General features: G+C 46.0%; 2 long non-coding RNA genes across 5 annotated transcripts in view; both read left to right on the plus strand.

Moving 5' to 3' along the window:
- Window positions 1-19,205, plus strand: part of LOC133276801 (uncharacterized) — a 459,153-nt gene that overhangs the window by 354,927 nt on the left and 85,021 nt on the right. The gene's annotated exons all lie outside the window — the stretch shown is intronic.
- LOC133276800 (uncharacterized) overlaps window positions 1-19,205 on the plus strand; it is a 123,026-nt gene that overhangs the window by 28,418 nt on the left and 75,403 nt on the right. For 2 of the 4 annotated variants that reach the window (XR_009745998.1, XR_009746000.1), the window contains exons 2-4: window positions 8,307-8,557; window positions 13,727-13,902; window positions 17,945-18,118. This is a non-coding gene — a long non-coding RNA (uncharacterized LOC133276800). Of the gene's footprint in view, window positions 1-3,658; window positions 3,773-4,697; window positions 5,425-8,306; window positions 8,558-13,726; window positions 13,903-17,944; window positions 18,119-19,205 lie in introns of those variants that run through there. The other 2 variants (XR_009746001.1, XR_009745999.1) reach the window with 2 other exon arrangements.

The following is a 19,205-nucleotide window of genomic DNA, read 5'->3' on the forward strand; positions in this document are numbered from 1 at the left end:
TTATGACAGAGGCTGAAAAAGAGAGAACTAGGATGTGTGGGCCCTGGCAGCAGGCCACGGTCTTCAGGCCATGCACTCTGTCGTCTCTTCCTTCTTCCCTCGCCATGCAGAATGTATAGGCTTAGCTATGTAAAATAATAGATTGACTTCCAAACTGTGTTAAATGAGCTCATCTCAGTCACTCAGCGCTCGGGAAATGCTGCCAAGTCTTGTAAATGTATCGATGGTTTTTATTCCTTTGATGAGGGTGGAATACTACACAGCTCCCGAGGCAGAGAGAAAGCATCTTCCTTCACCCGTAACACACTGAAGCATGGAGGAAGATGCTGAAAGCCAAGAATTCCAGTATGACCCTCCTGCTTAGTGCTTCTGAGTGCCTGGATTTCTCCTCATTCCTGGTATTCCCAGCTGAGAGCTGTGGCAAGGTCAGTAACCAGTTCTAGCGCAGCACGGCTCCTTCTCCCTCACCACCAGCTTGGTAGCAGGAGCAAGGGAGACTTCTGCCGCTTCCCTTCTAACGAGGTACAAAGTCAGATCAAATGTTAGAGCTTCTTGTTTCTACATGGCAAAAGAAACGGGATGTAACCCCCTGGATGTGTTCCAAGCAGGGGTATCATTAAATTTGACTCTTGCTTCCAGCTGAGCTGCCACCACCACGGAGAGAACCAAAATACAGACATGTTGCAAAGAGAGAAGGCAGGAGGATGTGTTGGGTAGTTCAGCCTGACATTGAGGGGGTTGCAGGTTGTTACGTGGAACTGTTACTCCCTGTTTGGAGCTCAGTAGCTGGTGTTTGACTGGGAAATTCACAGGCATTTTTCTGAAATTCTTTTTTTTTTTCTTCTTCTGAGAAATGTTCTGAAGTTACTGAGAAATGAAGATTTCGACATCTCTGATTTGTTCTGTGGCTTAAACAAGGCAGTGTTTTCTTCTTTCTCATGGTGTTTTAGTGCATTTCTAACTGGAATATGTCGAGTTTTCCCTAGTTGCATAGGAATTTTAAGCTGGCATAAACTGGCAGAGCTGCTGAGAGAAGCAGTCGCTGGTTCCTGCTCTGGTGCCAGCTGGCGTAGCTGGAGCGTTTCCCCTGCTCCTGGCCTGATCTCTCTACAGCTGTACAATGAACCCACTGCAGAACCAGCAGCATGAGGTTTGTCCAGGACCAACATCTGGCTCATAGCACAGCTGCGTGAGCAATACTGGTACAAACAAGGAGGTGGAACAGGGATGGGCATCAGGAATAGAAACGGGTTGAAGGTGGATGTCCCAGCAGCAGATGGTGACACCACGGAGCTGCTTTCAGCTGCTGGTTCTTGGCCATTTTCTGCTGGGAATGCTCATGTTGGGATGGTGGCTCGTGATGCTCTGAAGCCAGCAGCGTGTCTCTGCATCTGTGGGTTGGTGCTTGTGGTGTTAACAGCAGGACTTCACAACCTGGTGTACATCAGAAGCTTGGAGTAAAAATGCTGTTACTTGATGTAGCAAAAGCTGAGCAGAAGCAAGAATTGTCCAAGTACTAACATTTATTATGTCGATTTTGAGTATCTGTGTTGTAGTAATTGACAGCTAATGCTCAGGGAGAAAAGGCTTTGGACTAGTTTACTCCAGGGCTTATATGGAGCAAGTCTGTCTCAGTGTTGGCAGGTTGAAAGTGGAAACTCAAAGTGAGTGAGAGCTGTGGTTATAATCATTCTTCTCAAAAAAAAACCAAGCCCAGTCTTAAAGATACAAATTGATATTTGGTAGGTAATGGGTATCATAAGACCTAGCTGTTGGCCAGCACCTAATACTGCACGAGATGAGCTTCATGCTGAATAAAATGGGTTTTTCTTTCTCTCTACTGACTGTTTCCCTTACGAGTTTGGTAGGAAAGCTCTGTGCCAGCTCTCATGTTCTGGGTACTCCCTCATGCTTTATGGTAAGAGGAGAGCATCATCAGTCTTTACAGAACGGAGATGCACATTGTGCCAGTCGTCTGTGCTTCCTGTGTGGCTTTCTGAGGTACAGAAGGAAAGAGATGGAGCTCTGAAGAGCCACATCCCAGGACAAGTCAAGCCCAGGAATACAGGATTGTCCAGTCTGGGCAAGGGAATGGCTCCAGTCCTGCAGTGTTACCACAGAACACTGACATTTGTCCTATGCATGCATATGTAGCTATGAACTAGAAAGCCAGAATACGCACCAGTCTTCTGGAGCATCACATACTGATGATGTTCTCTAGATAAGGGAAAGAAAATCTCTTCCAGATACTGCTGAAAGCGTTGACTGACTTATTTTTTTAAGTGCTGTCAAAATACCTCTTTCTGTTTGCATTTCGGTTTAGCAGTGGCTTACTATAGTGAAAGTTGTTACATAAAATCGTGCTATATTTGCTTCCCAAAAGATTCCAGTGTTGTTCAGGCAGCAGTGCTGAATGGATGGAGCATGGAGTCGCTATCTCTTAGCATGCTGATTCCATGTCTCTTCTGGCAGCACAGTGCAAAACCTACATTTTCTTGAGGCTAAATTCCCTCCTCTTCAGAGATGGGTTTGATTTTGGATAATCTGATCGTGTGTTATTTGATCAGGAGCTCATCTTCATAGGTTCTACTTGGTATAGAGCTCATTTGGGATCCCACACTCCCGTGTGGGAACTGATGAATGCAGTTATAAAGGCCTATTCTGCTTAAGGACTCTGGTTTTTATCCTTCCCTTTTTTGCTTAGGAAGTCCTAACAGGCCAGTGCATCAGAGGTGTTGCCACCACTTGGGTGGAGAGTGAGGAAGCCACTTGAATCATAGAATCAACTAAGCTGGAAAAGATCTTTAAGAACAAGTCCCATTGGTATGTGACCAGTGCACACTCAACTCATAAACCACTTTAATGTGACCATCTGATTTTGGGCTATCTTAGATGAAGGCCCTCAGAGTTGTCCTAAGGATGTTCTACTGCTGTACCTCTTATTCACTTGTCTCCATCTCTGCCTGACTGAGCTGCCCAGCTTTGTTACCCATCTTCTTGTTTCCCTTCATCCAGTTGCTGATTGACTCGTGTTCTTGAGTAGTCACATCCCAGACAAAGTGTTTTATGTGCTGATCATTCGTTCCACAGCTGCTTAGTTGAACCTGTGAAAAACTTGGGTGCAGGTTTTTTGGCCACCTGTGACTTTCAGAGGGGAAATTCCCATGTTTCACATTGAAAACTCAAGGGGGTTTATTGAAGCTAGAACAGGGTGCCTGCAGGTTGTGGTGACCTTCACTGGGGGTGGAATAGTTCAGCTGCAGTCTCATTGAGGTGGTTGTACTTCACAGTAACTTAAAATGCCTTTTGTTTACCAAACCTTTGCAAGTAAACCTTAAAACCCCACTGCAATGAAGAGCAGATAACTTTCTTTATAGCATAGGGGCTGTTCCTTCTGTGTGGAAAGATGGGATTCGTGCCAGCCATAAGTTTCCAGAAGATTGCTGCTATTTTCCCCTTATTATATTTCAAAGAATAAAGTATCCACAACTATTGATAGGGTTTCTCAAAAAACCAAGTCTTTAGGTTTGACACATTTTGCCCAAATCCTGCTAAAATCCCATTTAACTTCTTTCCAAATGGAAAATAAAGGCTATAAGAAGGGAACATCAGTAAACAGTGCTGAGACTTTCTTGTTCCCCCCTGTTTTCCCCCTTAGATGATGAATTGCTTTTGGAACCTACTCAGCTGTCCTTGGAGTCAGTGGGAGGCTTTAACTTCATTTTCCCAGGAGGGCAGTGAGGCTCACTCTCACTGCAGTGCCTCTCTGCTGGTGTGTATATGATCTTCAGCATATGTATTGTAAAATACATTCAAAGCCTTACATTAAAGGGAAGTCTTTGGACTTGGTAAAAGCTGCCTCTGTGCTTCCTTCAGATGCTGAAAGTACAATGAGCAAGAAAACATCAGCATTCCAGTTCACTAAGAAATGTGGTTGTGGCTGTGGCAGTTTTGTGCATAGCTGAGTTTGAAGACTCTAAGAGAAAAGCAGTGGTAACTAAAGAAACCACAGTTTTAAAGCGATGAATTGCGAAGTTTTCCAAACCTGGTAATTCCTGTGATAGCCTATGATTCCTGTTTCTATGACTCTAGTCTATGATTTGGCTGTGAGTGAAATAAAGAACAGAACTAAGAACTTTGCACTGAATGTACCTTAGTGACATAAACTGAACAGGAAGAGGAGTTGCCCAGAGAAGCTGTGGCTGCCCCATCCCTGGCAGTGTTCAAGGCCAGGTTGGACACAGGGGCTTGGAGCAAGCTGCTCTAGTGGAAGGTGTCCCTGCCTGTGGCAGGGGTTGGAGCTGGAGGAGCTTTAAGGTCCCTTCCAACCTGAACCATTCCATGAGTCTGTGAATTTCTACAGAGGAAAGGTGGAATTAAGAACTTGGATCTTAGTAATTAAGGTTTTGAGAGCTGACTGACCTTCATTGGTCCCTTTTGAAAACCCCAGTGTAAGGTGCATCATGAATGGTGTATGAATTACTTGCATCTTTGCTGACTGCAGTGGGAGGAAGGTTCACTGTTGTCCTGGTTGCTGTATTCTCCATCAGGTGCAAGTCTCTGGTAGGGAGGGGGGTGTTTTTTTCTGAGGGTGTCTGAGTGTGTTTTTAGGGGGGAGGTTTCAGGAGATGGGGTAGAGACTGGTCAGAAGGAAGCCTGCATCAGGGGTAGAGACTGAGGAGAATTCAAACACACAGGGATGTATAGGGATTGTGCAAAATTAGGCTGTCACTGCACTGAGAACAAGCCTGGAGAAAGATGCAGCTGCAGTGGACTAGGGGAGTTCCTGAAGTTTTATTCCTCTTGCTTTTAGTTTCACTGTTCAGGAATTCCACATTTTATGTACTTCTCTAGTAACACCGAGCTCTGGTATTTACAGTGCTTTTAGCATTTTGATGATGCTGGTTGTGTGGATGAGTGCAGCAGCTCCTCCGCACACTTGGTGAGTCAGGGTTTGTAACAGCAGTGTTAGAGACCAGATGTGAATGTGAAGGCAGCCCTGGCACTGGGGCTGAGGCTGGAGGTGAGCAAAGATGTGTCCTCTGAAGACCCAGACAGAAGATGTTGTTTAGTTACATGGTGAAGAGGCAGCAGCACAGAAACGTCCCCTCAGCTCCAGAAGAGAGTTGCAGGGAGTGTGACATCTATTCCTTCAATGGACTGGCCACAAGCTCAGCCAGTGGAGCTCCTTGTAGGTCCATGTGTCTTCATAGCACCTGAGAGGGATGAGTGTTAACAGAACCTAAGAGAAATGAAAGTCAGGCACTGGATTAATGTCGTGGCTCTCATGTATAACCTTTGTCTGTAGGGAGCAGCAAGATGGTCCAGGAGCACAGGAGCCAAGTCAGATCACTAGATAGGCAGAGACTGAACTGGCATTAAGAAGCTTGAGCAGGAGTATGGCAAAGATAACTCACTGCACAGGTAGAGCTACTCACAGAAAGAGAGTATGTGTTAAAATGAATATGTTTAAGATAAATACATCTTACAGAGGTTTCCAAAATATATCAAATGCTGGCAAGGCCTCTCTTAGAGCCTTTGAAGTCCTTGCTATGGGATGATGAGGATAGGGAAGCTCCATCATCTGCTGCAGGTAAAAACTCCAGAAGTCATTTTATTGAGAGATGGCTTTAGAAGGATTTAAATCAAGGGAGAGGAAGCCTTGTAACACAACCTTTGGAATAATGTCAGGATGAGACTGCTCTGAGGATAAAGCAAGTGAGAATGGGAGTTATTAATGCCTGTTGAGAACTAAATGCCTTATTTTTGGAAGCATCTCGGTGGGTTATAAGGACTAACAGTGGGGAGTTGGTCATGTACCAGGTGTGGTCTGGAACAGTGGTACATTAACACTCTGGGTTGGCCGTGTAGATGAGGTTCTGTCTGCCCTATGAGAAGCAACAATGAGATGATGAGTACAGAGTGAGATGTGCTTGGCAGCAGGGTCAAGGTACTTGAGGCAGGAAAGAAAAACCTGCATTTCCCCAAAAGCAACATAATATTTGTGCTAAAAGGGGCATTTTGAGGCTTTGAAGACTCAGAGGCACTCGAGAACTGGGGATGAAGAGGGGTTTTGTTTGCATTAACATGACATGCAAGGGATTGTGAAGAGGAACAGAAAATGTTCTTGGTGTTCCACAGCATAATTGGCATGACACCTCTGCAGGGAGATTCCCTACAAGACACAAACCAAACCAGACCTGGTGTTTGCAAGGGATGTAGGCTGCCCCTCCTGGAGGGTGGAGGTACGTGGGAAGCGTACCCTGGGCTGGTGGGATAAGGCAGTTGAGAAAACTCGGGTTCATCCTAAATTGCATCCAGGGAGGATTAATCAGGTCTCGCTTCTGGAACTACTGGGGAATGAGGGAAAGGAAATGCCTGTTCTTGTCTGTTCACGTGTCAGAAACCTTGCTCATAAAGGGGCAAGTTAAGTGACTGAAAAGGGGGAAGCAAAGAGAAATTAAGAGGCCACGAGGAAGGAGCCAGCCTGTGTAGGACTACTTAAACCTGCTTTGTCCTTAGTGGGACTGAATCATAGACTCACAGACTGGTTTGTGTTGGAAGGGACCTTAAAGATCACCCAGCTTCAACCCCTGCCGCGGGCAGGGACACCTTCCACTAGAGCAGCTTGCTCCAAGCCCCTGTGTCCAACCTGGCCTTGAACACTGCCAGGGATGGGGCAGCCGCAGCTTCTCTGGGCACCCTGGGCCAGCGCCTCAGCACCCTCACAGGGAAGAGCTTCTGCCTTATATCCAACGTGGACTTCCCCTGTTTCAGTTTGAACCCATCACACCTTGTCCTATCATTACAGTCCCTGATGTAGAGGAGAGGGAAGGAAAACTGCTTCCTATTTTAACTCTCACTCAAGCAGGTGATTCAAGAAGGAAGGAAAGAGGGATGGTGGCGATGCAGTTTGCTTATTGAGTAAGTTCAGAGATGGGTTTTCAGTGGTCCTGAGGTTTGCTTTAACTTTGTCAGTGTCTACAGGAGCAGAGTGCTAGGAGGGAGGACTATGGAACAGGCAGGAATAGACACATGAGCAGTTACTTACCCTTGGGACCAAATCAGGCTGTGCTGGTTTGCACAAACCAGAAGTGTACTGAGTTGCCAGACTGAGAGCAAGGCGGAATGGGAGAGCCTACCCTAGGATGCTGGGGAGGGACTCTTCATTAGGGACTGTAGTGATAGGACAAGGGGTAATGGGTTAAAACTTAAACAGGGGAAGTTTAGATTGGATATAAGGAAAAATTCTTTCCTGTGAGGGTCCTGAGGCACTGGAATGGGTTGCCCAAGGAAGTTGTGAATGCTCCATCCCTGGCTGTGTTCAAGGCCAGGTTGGACAGAGCCTTGGGTGAGATGGTTTAGTGGGAGGTGTCCCTGCCCGTGGCAGGGGGTTGGAACTGGATGATCTTAAGGTCCTTTCCAACCCAAACCATTCTGTGATTCTGTGTGTAAGTGAGGGCTTGAGAAATCACTGTCAGCTTGGGATGTATTCACAGATCCTCCTTATCCTACAGCTGTGGGTGCTGGAGGGACCATCTGCATGACTGAGAGCCTTAGCGAATATCCTTCTCCTAAGGCTTACTGTTAATGTGGTTCTTGTGTTCACAGTGTGAATGTGAGGAGACAACTGATGTTTGAAAGACTGAATTGAATAACTCTGACCAATGACAAGAAATGTAATTAGGTTTTGGGCTGGTGTTGTGGTCGGGGTTCTGTTTGGTTCTGTGTGGTTTTGAATGCCAAATATTCAGCTTTTGAAATAATGAGAAATCAGAGAGGGGGGGAAAGGAAAATTCTTCTATACTTTATACAAGCTGCATGAATGCAGAATTAATCAGCTGCTTTGCCAGGCTTTTAATTGTGCTTTAAGCAAACACAACTTGCCTGGTTTTGAAGGCTAAATGAAGTTGGAAGCAATTTGCTGTATGATACAAAATACAGTGATTCAGCATTCATGATGAGAGCTATTAATAGGGAGTCTATTTTTATTCAAAGAAAAACAATAGCACTGAATTTCAGGCAGTTGCTTGACCAGACACTCAGGAAGGTCTCTGTGCAAGCTGAGGAGAAGCTCATATTGCTTGATCTTAAGAGCTGAGCTACGGAGCATCTTCGGCACCAGTGTTTCAGCGCTGTCCTCCCGAAGGTGATGCTCGGTGCTGGGAAGCTCTATCAGCAGTGTTCCTCTGAAGCAGTGGTTTGTATCCACTGGTATAAGGGGCTGTCAGCATTCCTGACATGTTATTTTGGGGAGAATTGAGCAGTATGATGAACCTCTGGTTAATTTTAACCATCTCTTTCAGGTTTTCATGGCCGTTCTGCCACCCCGCTGCCGCAGCCAGCGCGAATCCGAGTGCCGCGGCTACAAAGGCTTGTTGCTTCCTCGTGCTGGATACCTCAAATCCAAGAGCTACTCGGCAGTTTCCAAGGCAACCACCTGTGGAATAATTAAACAGGATGGAGTGTTCCTGTGCCAGATATAAGGGATTCTTGCCTGGAGAGAGCACTTCATCTGTCTTGAAGAATCAAATGTGCTTCTGCCAGCAAAGTTAAGGTAGTACAATTAAAAAGTGCTGATTTCTTTTCTGGAGATGCTGCAAGTTGGAGTAGGAGCAACAACATTAATGTGACTGTATACTGTTCCTTTAAGAAAATTACTATGGATCCTTCTCTCTTCCTTTTTTTGGGGATATTTAAAGAGAAAATCAAGGCTAAAGGTGCTGATGGAAGGGTAACGTGGGTGAAGAGTATTTTGCATCAGTGAAACAGTTGCACGAACTGTTTTGCACTGGATGGCATCTTTCCTCATGGATGATTTTAAGCTGGTAAGGACTAAAATGGAGCATACATTAGTGGGAGCATAAAAATAGGAAGTGCAGCCTTCATGCCAAGTACACTGAGATTTCTTTTGGCATTCAGTGAAGTGATGGATCTAAAAGGAATGTAGGAGTGGGCTCACTGCAAAATGACAGTCAGAATCAGGGATCGATCTTTATCCCATAGCTTAAAGGGTACGCAGAGATTAAGTTGGTGTTGAAACTGCATTGATAATCAGGTTTAGCTTGTTAGGAGAAGCAGCAGTTTGAAGACCACATGCCCACATTCAGAACTGAAATTGCACAGAGAAACCCAAAAGGTAAGCAGAGGAAGTCTGTTAGAATAACGACAGCAAAAAGCGCAAGTCTGCTTCTGAAAGCTTGAAACATGGCTCCAGAAGTTGATAGCAGTGTGAGGCTTTAGCTAACTGGAAGGGTTCTCCTCAAAGTATGTTCCTGGATGTATCTGCTTATTAGATCTTCCTTCTCTGCCAGTCATTCAAATGTATTTGAATGGAGAAAATCTTCATTTCTGACAGTGAAGTTAAATGGAGCAAGCCACATTTGCATTTTTCCCATAGCCCAAATAGCTGTTCAGTTAAGTTTGGATACCTTGCTTGATGCTTTTGTGTCATTCATTTCAGGCGTGATGCTTTTGTGCAGTTTATTTTGAGCAAAAAAAAAAAGTTCTAAATTTTGAAGAAGAAATATTTGGGATGCCATCTGGGCTTTACATAATAAATTGAAACTGCCAAAATGTTTGTGGGATTCTGTTGGGATGTGGATGGGATTTCACATTCCATCCCTTCCACAGCACAAGAGGATCATTGTGTTTTAGATACGGTGGGTCCAAGAAGAAGTAGAAGCTGTGTGTGGCAGCTTTGTGATTGGAGGGGATACAAATTGAACCTCTCCACTGTCACCTTTACAGCTGTTAGAGAATCTAAGAAGCTACACTCGTAGGTACCAGCCGAGTTACAAGTGCGGTTTGCAACCTTAATATTTCATTTCCAGTTCACTGGTTCATTGTCACCACGGCTGAACTGCCAAATTGATTTTCTTTTTGAAGTAATTCTTCAGGCTGTTAAGTTCCTTTCAGTATGGAGCTGAGGAGGATGTGTTTGTCTCCCAAAACCTGGTTTCAGATGTGAAAGGAGTTTGCTGGTGAAGTGTCTGCACCAAGCACAGCGAGGATGAAACAAACTGAGATGTGCTGCGTGTAGAGTGGGGGTAGCTGGTGTGTGTGGATCCACACATTTTGCTTTCCAAGAAGCCTGAGTAACTCAGAGATGGAAGTGGGTAGTTGTGAAAGAGCATATCTGTGTGTTTGTGTAAGACTGTAATAGCCAGGTAGCAATCGTAGCATAGTTAGGGTTGGAAAGGACCTTAAGATCATCCAATTCCATGGGCAGTAGTGCAGGATTCCCAAGAGCATACACAGAGGAGAAGTTTCCTCCTGGACCCCCCTGTAAGTCCATGCAGCTGCCTCTGTGATGTCTTAACCTCAAATACTGTAGGGTTAGAATCTAATCATGAAACTTCAGTTTCCAGGTAGTGCTGAAGCAGATGGTGACCAGCCCCCTGAAGCTGCCTGTTCCAGACCCTCTTGAAGGGATGACTTACCTCTAAAAGGTCCCTCTGGAGAGGAACATGTCTCTCCCCATTGCTGGTCCAGCCTGGACCACTCATACATCATCAGTATCTAACACTTCACAAACTTGCAGTGTGTAACTAGAGTACTCATACGAGTACTCATCTCTGCTTTTTTCCCCACACTGCATTCCCAATCCAGAGCTTCCCATGCTGAGTGGAGTTGCACTTGATTACTGGTACAACCCACATGCGCCTCCTCCTCATCCCAACTCAGACATTTTACCCTGGCAGCTTTTCCAGACTTCCTATGCAAGCCTGTGGTTCCCTATCAAGGATGCTGGAGAGCCGCATGGAGCTTGTTCACATAGTTCCTAATAGAGATAAAAACATCAGGGCTAAATTTAGGCAGCTGGTCTGTGTGAAAGAAAATACAGTGGCAAAGCAGGCTTGATGTCCGATGTTGTGTATAGGTTATCCTGTAATAATCCCTGAGAAGTGCTACAGGACTGAAGGGGAGTGGAAACTGAGGAGCAGTGGTTTGTTCAGTAAGTGACTGAGCGCATAGGAGGAGTTTTTGTGGCTTTGGCTATTAAGAGTTAGTGCTGTTTGCACCCATAAAAAGTAATATTTTCTTTGTACTCTGCTTTCTGTAACAGAAGATTGACGTTATGCTCCATGTTTGAAGAGCTTGATGTCCTTTAGAAAGGAAAAAAGTGGGAATAGTGATAGGGTGATTCTCCTCCAGTTTAATTGAATATAGAGATTCCATTTTTCTTCTGTTTCTACACTGTCAGAACAACTGTGTTGAAAAAGTCAGTTACAGTGTGGTAGTTTGAAAGTGCCATTCGAATACCTATTGCTAAGTAGGTAGGACTGTTTCCTAGGATCGGTAACACTTCCTTCTTGTTGTTTGGAAATCCAGGTGATTTTTCAGGGTGGGATTTTTCAAAGGGAGTTTTCCTTTTGGCAAGGGGAGCCTAGGGTAAAAACAGAAAAAGCAGGGAAAGAGGGACAGACAGCAAGTCACCTTCCTGTTAGTGGAGGAGGGAACTGATAATGATCAGACCCTTTTGATAACCTGACCCTTGTATGTGTGGAGGTTTTGGGGCAGACACATCAAGCATCCCATTAACAGGTTGTAGAAGAGATTTTCACTTTCCCAGAGGACTAGAATGATGCTGGGCATATTGGTCACTGAGACACCATGTAAAGTTAATGTATCTTAAGGCTTTTAGAGCCATCTCTGGCTCATTGGAGAGCAGAAGAGAGCTAAAATCACTTGCCCCAAAGTGATAATGAACATGTTCCAGATGCATCAACACAAGACACTAGTTTTGCCTATCAGTAGCACTGTAAACCCATGGAATTTGAGTAAACCACACTGTACTCCGGTGTATTGTTTGTGTCCATCCAAGTGCCTAGTCACTGCTCAGAGCAATGAGTGACAGCAATTGCAACACCCTTTCAAAATGAGAGAACAGTTTTACCATACTCAGGTGGGTGAGTGGTTTATGGGCATCAAATCAGCATTGCTATTTCAGTGGCTTTGAAGATAGAACTACCTACTAAATGATGGACCTGACGCTTAGTTATGAGAGAGGTGCTGGGGAGAAAGGTATTAGTGCTGTGCATTTTGGATGTGCTTTCTCAGTGTAGTTCAGGAAGTCCTGAATAGAATGGAAAGGTCAGTCTGCTTTATCATCATTCTGGACCAGTTTAGCCTTGGGAATCAATGAAGTAACTAATAAAACACTACTTCTAGAAGTAGAATTGCTTGTATTAATCTATTCACATCTCCCCCTTTGTGATTTGAACTCCTTCTGTTAGGTTGTATGTCTTTTTCCTCTTCCTGCTATTAAAAAATAAAAGTAAGACTTGAGAATGACAGCATCATATCTGGTAGAGAGATGGAATGTGGCTTTAAACTGCTATCCACAGTGAACATTTGGGTATTTGTAACGGGCAAGAAGAGGTGCTAATGCTTAGTTCTTGGGGATATTACACCCATGTTAGACAATATGATTGTAGGAGTAGAAGAGCAGTGGTTCTATACTCATCTAGAGCAGTGGATGAGCAATGGCCAGCAATGGCCAAAGGGGGGCAACTGAGGAGCACAGGAATGGAATGAGAATGCAGGATCCTCCTTCTTAATGCTGTTCAGTCTCCAGATGTGTAGTGCCTGGATTTACTGAGCTGGACGTCTTCCTTTATGATAGGTACTGGCCTTGTCTTGAGACCTTGTGAAATCTCCCTTTCAAGCCATGAGGAGTGTTGGGAAGTGTAATGTCTGTGGTTCCACAGCTTAACTGACATAGCTGCCTGTTGAGTGAGGAACCGGATTCTTCTGTTAGTTTTGAACCTGAGGTCCATTTAAAACACACTTCTTGTACTGGGAGAGATGTAATTCATCCCTGTCTATTATCTCTACTTGTTAAGAGTCAGTTCAGATCCTGTTGACCTATAGGTGAAGTCAGGACCACTTTTCCCGTCTCCAGATACCCTTCTTCACACTTAACTTTGAGGTGCTTTGTGAATTTCACTGCTGTATTGGATTGTCCAGTCAGTGATCCGTGCCCAGTTCCTTTCTCAGTTTGTCCTACTCATCTGCCGTCTTTGTTACTGTGGATAACCTCATATCATCAACAGATGTCGTCATGTCACTGCTGAGCCCTTTCCATGTCATTTCTGAATTCACTGAGTGCTGGGAGCAGATCCCAGCACAGATCCCTATGGAAAGAGGTGCTGAAATGGCACCGAGTCCTGCCAAAAGTGGGTACATCTGCTTCTGCACGAGGCACAGCTCAGTTTGTAGTCACTTCACTGGGAATGTGGGGTTGCAGTAAGAAATTGCTGGAGGAATGGATGATTTCCTGTGCAAGATACATCATCAGGCTGTGGATGTGGAATTTCACCTTTGAGAAGGATCTGGTGGGGAAGGGATTCACCTGTTTGTATGCCTGAATGTTAAAAAGGGCCAAACCCACTTTGTTCACAGCATAACACTTTCATTTTAGGAGTTCTTCCAAAAGCAGTGTGGTTGGTACTTAACTTTTCATCTCTCTCTGCATTGCCAGTATATGGAAAAACAATGTTAAGTAATGGAAACGAAGCAATTGAATAAATCTCACAATCATAAATCTGCACTGGGTTTAGATGATGAAGTGGGGATAATTACCTTAGCAATGGAACTGTTACTTGTTCTCTAGCAATGTTACTGTAATCAAACATATAATGTGGTATTAAGGAAACTGGGTCAGATCAAAAGGACCTGTAGCATAAAGCTGGTTCTTTCTGGTGGTAGCCTGTAGCTGCAGCTTAGGGAAGCGTAGAAGAAAAGGGAATGTTGTTCTGCTCCACATGCCATAGTCATGGATCCTTCCAGCAGCCTGCAGTTTGGGAGCCCTGAGCCACAGCCCCATGTTTGCTTCCATGGATTAATCCTGTGTCAACCCTGTTGTCTTTGGTGTCCAAGAGCTGTGCATTACACAGGGTATGTATTCACGCTGAGAAGAAAGCTAATGCTTGTTTCAAGGTGTTTGTGTGGTACCTGTCTCTTGTTCGTGCAGTGCTTCTGTATATCCAGTCTCATAGAATCATGGCATGGTTTTGGTTAGAAAGGACCTTAAGATCATCCAGTTCCAACCCCCTGCCATAGGCAGGGACACCTCACACCAGACCATGTCACCCAAGGCTCTGTCCAGCCTGGCCTTGAACACTGCCAGGGATGGAGCATTCACGTCTTCTCTGTGCAAGCTGTGCCAGTGCCTCAGCACCCTCACAGTAAAGAACTTCTTCCTTATATCTAACCTGAACTGCTCCTGTTTCAGTTTGAACCCGTCTCCCTGCAGTCCTTTCTTTTCCAGGCTGAGGAATCTGCTCACTTCCATCTCTCCTCATGTGCAAGCTGCTCCGTAAGTCCCATTTTCCCTGTTCTTTCCCTGTGTTACCCCCTTTCCATGATGATGTCCAAACCAGCAGAGTTCAGGATAGGAACGTGAGGTGTCATCCTGCTGCTTCCTCATGCTGTGTCTGTCCCCTTCCTAATTACTCTTGAAACAGGCTTTTCCAGTGCTCCTGTTATGAAGCCCTGTGAAAACTGCACTTTCAGGAAGCTATCTACAGTGACTCCAAGGTCTTTCCTAATCAGGAAAAACTAAATTGGAACCCATCATTTTCTATGTGGAGTCACCTATTTTTTGTCTCAACACAGAGCCTTGCATTAATGCACTTGAATTTCATGTTCCATTTTCTCTCTCTCACGCTGTATAATAACTAGCGGGAAGGAAAGGGCTGGGGATAACTACTTGATGCACTTCATGTTTTGTCTTTAATAGACCTCATACTGTATCCTTATTGTGAAGTTTAATGAGAGAGGTCTTAACTACAGACCTGTACAGCAGTTTACTGCTTTGTGTGTGTATAAACAGCTCTGTTCTCAGCATGTCCATGACCTGGTGATTAATAAGACCTTCCTCCTTCCTGCACTCCAGCTGAGTTTGCTTCAAGAGCTGTTGCTAACTTCCAGGGACTCCCAGTATGCCATTAATCAGAGCTGCTTCTGAGCCCTCCTGTGTGTGTCCTGCAGACTGCAGCCCATCACTTGGCATTCTGGCTTCCTTGCTAATCTGGCTGAATCTGTGTTCTGGGTAGTTTATCCCTGGTGGGCTTTGTCCCCTCTCCTTGTCCTCTCTGCAGGCTGGAAGGTCCTTAAATTGTTACGTACTGAATGGTGAATTTGTTTGGGTTTTCCTGTGGCAAAGAAAGGGGTTTTGAGGGTCTTTCCCCTCCCCATGGCTGTCCCTTGATGAATCTTGTACCTTTTTATCACCTATCAGCCCAGCAGACTTCCTGATAAGCTTCTGACTGTCAGTGTGTTTGATAAAGCTGTCTCCTGCACATCAGTCCTCAGTGTTCTGTGTTTTAGTGGTGGGTTGACCAGGTCCCACCAGAGCTGCTCTGTCACTGCCCTCCTGAGCTGGACAGGGGAGACAAGATACAACGAAAGGTTTGTGGATTGAGGTAAGGGCAGGGAGGGATCACTCAGCAATTGCTGTAATGGGCAAAACAGCCTCAGTTTGGGGAAATCTCTTCCATTTATTGCCTGTTGAATAAGAGTAGGGTAATAAATAAAACTAAAGCACCTTCCCCCCACCCCTCCAGTCTTCTGGGCTTAACTTGACTCCCAATTTCTCTACCTCCACCCCATGAGTGGTGCAGAGGGATGGGGAAATGGGGGTTGTGCTCAGCTTATCACACCTTGTCTCTGCTGCTCCTTCCTCCTCAGGGGATGGCTCCTTGTACTCTTCCCCTGCTTCTGTGTGGGCTCCTCTCTCCACAGGGCCACAGGTCCTCCCAGCAGCCTGATGCAGTGCAGGCTTCCCATGGGGACAGAGCCTCTTTTGGGCATCCCCCTGCTCTGGCAGGGGATCTCTGCTGTGGTGCCTGGAGCACCTTCTCCCTCCTCCTTCACTGACCATGGGGACTGCAGGGCTGTTGCTCTCACATGTTCTCACTCCTCTCCAGCTGCAGTTGCTGTTGTACAAACTCTTTCTCCTTCTTAAATACATTGTCCCTGCCACCATCACTGCTGGGCTCAGCTTTGGCCAGTGGTGGGTCCATCTTGGAGCTGCCGGTGTTGGATCTGTTGAACATGGGGGAATCTTCTAGCAGCCTCTCACAGCACCCCCCCAAAGCCCTGCCATGGAAAATCAAATACATTGAGTTTGCCGAGGTTTTTTTGTTTTCCTGTATCCCAGATATAAGGCAGAAGCTCTTCCCTGTGAGGGTGCTGAGGTGCTGGCACAGGGTGCCCAGAGAAGCTGTGGCTGCCCCATCCCTGGCAGTGTTCAAGGGCAGGTTGGACACAGGGGCTTGGAGCAAGCTGCTCTAGTGGAAGGTGTCCCTGCCTGTGGCAGGGGTTGGAACTGGGTGAGCTTTAAGGTCCCTTCCAACCCAAACCAGTCTGTGTTTCTGCGACTTCACTTTCTGAAGGACATCCTTTTGCATGCTTAATGTTTCGTTTTCTTTCTTTTTAAGTTATACTTTCCCTGTTCTTCCCTATGCAACACAAGGTCTTTAGCAAGCTGTCAGCCCCTGAAACCTTCATTCACCTTCTTGCCTGCTCTTTTTAGTTTCCTCTAGTGAAGCTTCCTTTTCTCTTAATCACAGAAAGCTTGAGGTTAGAAGGGCTCTACCAGAGGTCATCTTGGCCAACCCGCTGCTTAAGCAGGGATTCTTTAGCTGTGTAACTAAAAATAGAGAAAACTGGTGGTTCAAATAGAGAACTTGAGTGTGTTGTAGTTGCTCTCCAGCAGTGAAGATGGTGCACGCAGTTCAGGACTGGGTCAAGCCTTGCTTCTGTTGTGGGTGTTGAGAGCTGTTTGAAGAAGGGGTAATGAATGGTGTCTTAAAAATACAGTGTTTGCGTCACATTGCCAATGCTGAGAGCTTATCTGACCCCCTGAAATCCTGCAGTTGGGCCACCTTCATCTCAGAAGATGATGTTTGTGCATCTCCAGAGGTGATGTTTGTCACTTAGACCTGCCATGCATAGGGCCATGATGTTATTTTCTACTTGAGGCCGAACCTGGGAAGCCTCCCTGTCCTGTTGAACTTGGTTCTGTGTCCTTTCTTGCTGTGCTTTTCTTGGAAGGAGGGTTTGAGCTTTCTGAGCTTTCATGCGCTCTGAGATACTCAAATCACTCTGACATGGATCCTACCAGAGAATTTCTCCATATGGGATTGTGGCTCTCATCCAGCTGGAATGTTCTGCAGCAGCCAAAATGGCACCAGGCTGATGTTCAACTATGGATGCTGCCCTCAGCCAGTGGAAAGAGCGGTTTGGTTCACCCTTCTGTCAGCATCTCTGTGGTCAGAGGGCTTCCTGTCTGTGTTCCTCCAGGTTGGTAAGTGGGAATTGACACCCAGAATGCTTATAGAGCCCTAGCAGGCATTGGAAGCTGAGTGGATTGAAGCCCACTCTGGTGTTTCAATCTTGGGAACTGGTGTTTTCACTTGCAGGGAGTTGTCAGTCAATGGGGTGCTTAAGAAAGAGTGATGTGGATCACTGTGGCGTGGCGAAAAGCAAGGCGAAGGCTTGCAGTGCCTTTGTGGGTGAAATGAAGGGGGAGTTTTGTGACATAAAAGGGTAAAATGAGTGAGATTGAAAATGAAATATGAAGGAAATGGTGTTTGTGAGGAGCAGCTCGGTGTGGTTTGGGTGGTTGGCAGCTTTGCCTGGTTTTCCTTCCTCTCTTGAATCAGTGGAAAAATCCACAACCTTGAGATGTCATCAGGGCCTGCCTGCATTTCTTGCCATAGCGATCCCACAGCAAGGCCTCTGGGAGGTGTGGGGAATGTAGGAATGGTGATAGTTACTTCAGAGCTGGGGTTGTGTGGCTGAGGTGTGGGATGGCAGCAGTGCCCCTGGATCCATCAGTGGGATCCAGATCCCTTGGTGACCAGCCAAGCTCTGTGTAAGCTGTGGGATTTTGGAGTGCTTAACCTCTAAAAACCGCTTACTTCCTTTAAAGATGTAGAGAGACAAGTATTGCTAAGAAGCAGTTCTTCCACTAACATGGGGATAGCCATGACAAGATGGGATCAACAGCCTCGGCTGGCTTAGGAAGTGCCCGTCTCCACTCTGGTTGTCCAGAAGAGCTTAAATGAATGAGGAAACCCCCAACATCTTCACCAGAAGAAATGGAGTGAGATAAATCTGTCCTTAAAGATCAGGTTTCATTTGTGTGCTACCACGTTCTGATTGTCTGGTCAGTGGCAGTGTATCAATTGAGCTGGTTTGGGGGTTTTAAGATGAGTTGGTGTCAGTCTGGGGTTATTAATACCCTACCAGAGAAAAACCCCAAACCCCAACCCAATCAAACCCCAAATCTAACCCCTTTGGAGTGTATCTTTCAGCACGTTAGTTAGTGATTGTTCATCCAAGTGACTGATCTGACTGGCTGGAAATTTCGGGGTGCTTTACCCTCCACGTTATGGGAAGGCTCAGGCTCAGGTTTGTGTGTGGGTGAATGGACACTACCACAAAGTGCAAATACAGACTCAGAAGCAGCCTTTGGGCTGAGGTTAATGAACTTTTTCTGTTCCCTTTTGGCCTGTGCGTGGCTTCCTCTCCAGGAGTGCAGGCTGGTCTGAAAGCTGTGTAAATAGCAGTGTAGAGCTGGGGTTTAGTGTTGATAGATCTCAGTTTCTAGCAGGCTGGGAATGCTCTTGTGGCCACCAAATGATGCCAGAGCCAGGGCTGAATGTAGGTGTCTGCTTCCACAGAGATGTTCTCTGCTCTCTTGGGGAAAGCCCACCGTATCCTGGGCTGCATCCAAAGGAGAGTGACCAGCAGGTAGAAGGAGGTGATCCTGCCCCTCTGCTCTGCTCTCGTGAGACCTCACCTGGAGCATTGTGTGCAGTTCTGGTGTCCTCAACAGAAAAAGGACATGGAACTGTTGGAACAAGTCCAGAGGAGGCCACGAGGATGATCAGGGGACTGGAGCACCTCCTGTATGAAGACAGGCTGAGGAAGTTGGGGCTGTTCAGCCTGGAGAAGAGAAGGCTGCGTGGAGACCTCCGAGCAGCCTTCCAGTATCTGAAGGGGGCCTATAGGGATGGTGGGGAGGGACTCTTCATTAGGGACTGTAGTGACAGGACAAGGGGTAACGGGTTAAAACTGAAACAGGGGAAGTTTAGATTGGATACAAGGAGGAAATTCTTTCCTGTGAGGGTGGTGAGGCACTGGAATGGGTTGCCCAGGGAGGTTGTGAATGCTCCATCCCTGTTGGT

The sequence above is a fragment of the Pezoporus flaviventris genome, unplaced genomic scaffold (genome assembly GCF_033815535.1).
Source record: "Pezoporus flaviventris isolate CSIRO_AGI_PZ_B2104156 unplaced genomic scaffold, CSIRO_AGI_Pfla_v1 ptg000046l, whole genome shotgun sequence".
Lineage (NCBI taxonomy): Eukaryota > Metazoa > Chordata > Aves > Psittaciformes > Psittacidae > Pezoporus > Pezoporus flaviventris.